We start from the raw sequence: 4,507 nt of genomic DNA on the forward strand, positions 1-4,507 counted from the left end.
TGGCAAGAAAAAAAAACAAAAACCAACCCCGCAGCAACTTGTATCACTCGACACATTTGACACACATCCCACCGCCTCCTCAGAGCGCCGGCACTCGGGCTTTGCCATCTCATTCTGCGTTTATTTTGTGGCCCGTGAAGAACCGGGGCCGGCCTCGCCCGCGGCGCCTCCATGCCCGTCTCTCTGCAGGGGCTACCAGGGCGTCATTCGGGACCCGGAGGAGGCCGGGCACGCGCTCGGGGGGAGCCGGACTCGGCGGAGAGCGCTGCCGGCACACGCGGGAGACGCTGAGCCCCGTCCTCACGGGTCAAACGTGCTCAGGCTCCTTTCCCGAGGTGTCTGAGCCGCAGCCTCCTTCAGCTGCCTTTCTTCCATGACGGGCATCTGGTTTTTTCCTTGCTCCCAGACAGTGGTGCTGGCCGGTTGTTGCTGTGAACAGACCGGAGCCGATTTCCCAGCAGGAGCATCTCGTCCTCTAGTGCAATGGCAAAAGCCGAGCTCTCCTCTTCTCTTCTCCTGCCTGCAGGCTGGCGGCTGATGATTGCCGAGAGCGGGGAGAGGATTCGTCTGCTCTAAACCAAACGTCAGTACCAGGGAAGTCCGGACGGTCACTTCTGGCTGGCCTGGTTTTGCTCCCGTTCCGTGTCGGGACGGCCACTTGCGTGTTACCCGGGGTGGGACCTTTGCTGGGGGAGAGCGCAGAGCAAATCTGGATTGGTTGTGGGCGGTTATTGCCCTTTCCGCCTGGGTACCGTTATTTTGCTATGCAGAAAGCGTTTTTGGTTTGTTTTTTTTTTTTTCCTCACTGCATGGAAGTTGTTGGTTTGAGAGTTACTGCCGTTGTTGTTAACCGCAAAGATCCTCGCGCGATTGCCATGGGTTATTTATAGTCTGTTCTCTCCACGCGCGTTGGCCAAACTGTTAAAATAAACGCAGGACTCGGTGTCCTACGTCGGTTCTTACCGACCCCGGGGGGGCTCCTGCGGTGCTGCTCCGACTCCAGCTGCGCTCCGACGCCGGCCTTCGGAGCCCGTCCCAAAAACGCAGGCTCCGAGAGCGAGGTCCCGCGGGGCTGCCGTGCTCAGCCTGGGGCGAGCCATGGCTCCGAGCGTCCCTGCCGCGGGGCGGGAGCAGGCAGCCAGGGCAGTCAGACGCCGTAGTCGGCACCGGGCCACGGAAGGGCTGCTCCAGGGCGCCGCGGGGCTCGGCTCGGGCGCTTTGCTGAAGCTGTCGGAGGGGTGGGCTCGTTCCCGCCGGGCAGCCGTGCCGCTTCCCCATGCTGCGCGCAAACGGGCTCTGGAAAACCAGCTCTTCAGCAAAGCCATCTTTCCGTGACTGTTTTTGTACAATTGTTGGGCCGGAGGCTGATGAGGCGAGTAATTCCCAAATTATTTTTGATCACTTTTTCAATTGGAGGTGAATAATGGAGATGTAATGAGGCGTCATTGGGCTTGCCGTGGTGTAGCTGGCTGCCTGGGGCTGACCCAGCCTTGGCCCGTAGGGAAAGCTGTTTCGGAAGCTGCTGTCGTGGGACGGAGCAGGTGATTCCCGACTGCAAGGTTTTATTATGCAAAAAAAAAAAAGCCACGACGTCGCCCGCTGTTCCAGACAGCGCTGGAGCGGCCGTCAGGACCATCTCCCGTGTCCCGCCGGTGCCGGTTGCATGGACACGGCTGCTGGGAGCCGAGCACGCCAGTGCGGCGGGGGCTGCGAGGCCACGGTGGCCCGGGGAAGTGGCCACCAGCCCGCGGGTGCTTACCCCAGGAGCGGCGGCGGGGTCAGCCCCAAATCGCCGCAGCCCTGGGCTGCCCTCCCTGCTGCGCCCCTCGCAAAGGCCCCGGGAAGCGGCTCTGCCCGCGCCGCTGCGGCGAAGCTGAAAAATTTCCGCCGTGCCCAGGCGTGGAGCGTGGAGGAGGACACTGGGGCGAGCGGCAAACGCGCGAGTGCCGGGGCGAGGGCTGCAGGGCTTCCCTGCCCGAACGGGACGCGTGCAAACGCGGAGCTGCATCAGGTAAATAAAGTCCGGGCGCGACGTCCCGATCCTCGCTGCGGTCCTGACCATACCCTGTGGGTCAGCGGCGGCCGACAGCCACGAGGTCAGACGCGGAAAGAAGGGCAGGGCTGGAAGAAAGTGCTTGTAAATAGATTGTCTTCCATAATTCTCATGCGACTTTGATGGCTGTGTACTAAAATTAACCCCAGTGTAAATGAATGGAATACTAACTCATGATTAGAACGATTGCTTCTTTTTTTTTAATCATGGAATGATAAATGTGAAATTTGGACATGGGAAGACAGTGGGTTGAGGTTTCTTTTTTTTTTTTTTTTTTGACATTTAATTCTGTAATAGAAATTTGTTACTTCATTCCTGTGCATAACTTATTTAATGTACTGTATAAAGGAACCCAAACTGTTACAGATGTATTTAGTTTGTTCTACTCAGAAGTAGTCAATAAAAAGACTATATTCATCACACAGCCCTCCCTTCCTCTCTCAGGAAGAGCAGTGTTGCTGCGGGGCTCGGGGCGGCTGCGGGAGCCCCGGGGATGCTGCTGCGGGGAGCAGGCAGAGCTGCAGGTAATTTTGCATTTCTTTGGGTTCATGTTTAAATCTGTTTTCTGACTCTTTATTTTTCAATTTGAGCGCAGAACAGCCTGCCAGGTGCTGTCGCCACCTGAGGACAACCGCTGCGCACACCTTTGCCTGATCTGAGGATTTCAGGCTCCAAACGCTCATCCAGTGGTTAAGAAATCCAAAATTGGGAACAAACCCCCCACTCGGCTGGGGAGGCCGCTGCTGTCCCTGCAGCTGGCAGCTCAGGAGGCCCCGCACCCGCCGCAGCTCTGCCCTTTGGGGGTGCCCTGGGTGCCCCCCTCTACGCCAGCGCTGGCCGGGCCCTGGCTCAGCTCCTCCGTTAGCAGCGGCCCCGGCGCTTCCCCGTCCCCTCTGCTGCCTGCGCAGGGGGCTGGCGCCGCCGCTGTGATCGCAGATTGTGGCTTTGGCCAGGGCGATCAGCAGTTATCAATAACTCGGTAAATAACGGGGCAGGGGGAGGATGCGTCCCGCGTGGGCTCAGCGCTCGCCCCAGGAGGGGGGCAGGTGCTGTTCGGGTGCCTGAGCCACAGGCCGGGGTTCGGCGGTGCCCGGCTGAACGGGCAGCAGCGGCTGCTGTTCCCACGCGGCATTTTCCTGATCCCAGCACTGCGGATGGCGCCCGGCACCAGCCAGCTCCCCCTCCCTGCACCCCAAACCCAGGGCGCCCCGGGAAGCTCCTGCTGGGGCAAAGCACCCAAAACCTAGCCCCATGGTACCAGGGGGTGACACCGTGCCGGAGCTGCCCGGCACAGCTTTACATCATGCAGCGTTCCCACCATGGAGTTGTACCCACTGCCCCGTCAGCCGCAAATTAACCGCATTTTAATTACCGTGCTTGGGGAAGAAACAGCCAAATTAATGTTTCTGGGGGGTGCAGCTGGGGCATGCACCTGTGGCGAGCCAGGTGAGCCACGCCAGGGGTCGGGGACAGGTGGGGGGCACGGGCCATGGCATTTTCCTTGCCAAGGAGGCATTTGCCCACTGGCATTCGCTGCCCGGCCCGGCTGGCCAGCCCTGCTTGCCCCGGCTCGGCGGAGGGGGCTGCTGCTGTGGTGCTAGGAAACGCCGAGCGAGCAGGGCCAAGCCAGCCAAGGGGGCTGCTCTCGCGTCTCGTGCCCCCCCGCCGCTGAGCCCCCTCGCCATGAACTCGGCTACAGCCGCTTTCTGGCAGCACAGAGCCCAGTGCCAACTCTGGTTTATGTTGATTGAGCCGCAGGATGAAGCAACAGAGCTGTTCGCCGCGCTCGCCTGCCCCGGGAGGGGTGCGCTGGGGTACTGGGGGGACGGGCACAGCTCGGGGGGACACAAGTCCAAGTCTCAAAGCCACTGCAATGGCTGCATAGGCTGCTAGTGCAGCCACAATTAAATTTCCCCCCCCCCCCCCCCCCATGAAGCACTATTCACAAGCTGTACGAGGTGGCCTGGCTCCCTGGGCAGAGCCACTGCTGGCCCCAGGTGGCTCTGGTGACCAAGGTGGGGGATGCCCCAGTGGGCCAGAGCCCCATCCCCAGCCCGTCCCAGCCCCCTGTGCAGCCTCGTCCTGTCCTCAGAGCCAGGAGGAAGAGGAGCATGGGGAGGAAGGGGAGCATGGGTGCGAGAGGGGCTGAGGGCTGCCGGGACACAGCGCCCAGCCCAGGGCTCCCCAAGGGCGAGGCCGCCAACCCCCAACATGGCACCCAGGAGTGCCCAGCTCCCCCCGGCAGCACCCAGACCAGTGTGCTGGGGGAGGGATAAATAAATTAACAGGAAAAGAGCAAAAGGGTAAAACACTGCCAGAGACGGTGGGAAGGCAGCCCCCGCCGGACTGCAGGAGGGGACGAGGGACGGGGCGGTGACAAATGCGAGGGAAGGCGACTGCTGTGCCGAGGGCTCCGCGTCCTCCCGCGCGCTGCCGGCATCCTGGAAGCAGCTG

Source organism: Pelecanus crispus, chromosome 14 (assembly GCF_030463565.1).
Source record: "Pelecanus crispus isolate bPelCri1 chromosome 14, bPelCri1.pri, whole genome shotgun sequence".
In the NCBI taxonomy this organism is placed as follows: Eukaryota; Metazoa; Chordata; class Aves; order Pelecaniformes; family Pelecanidae; genus Pelecanus; species Pelecanus crispus.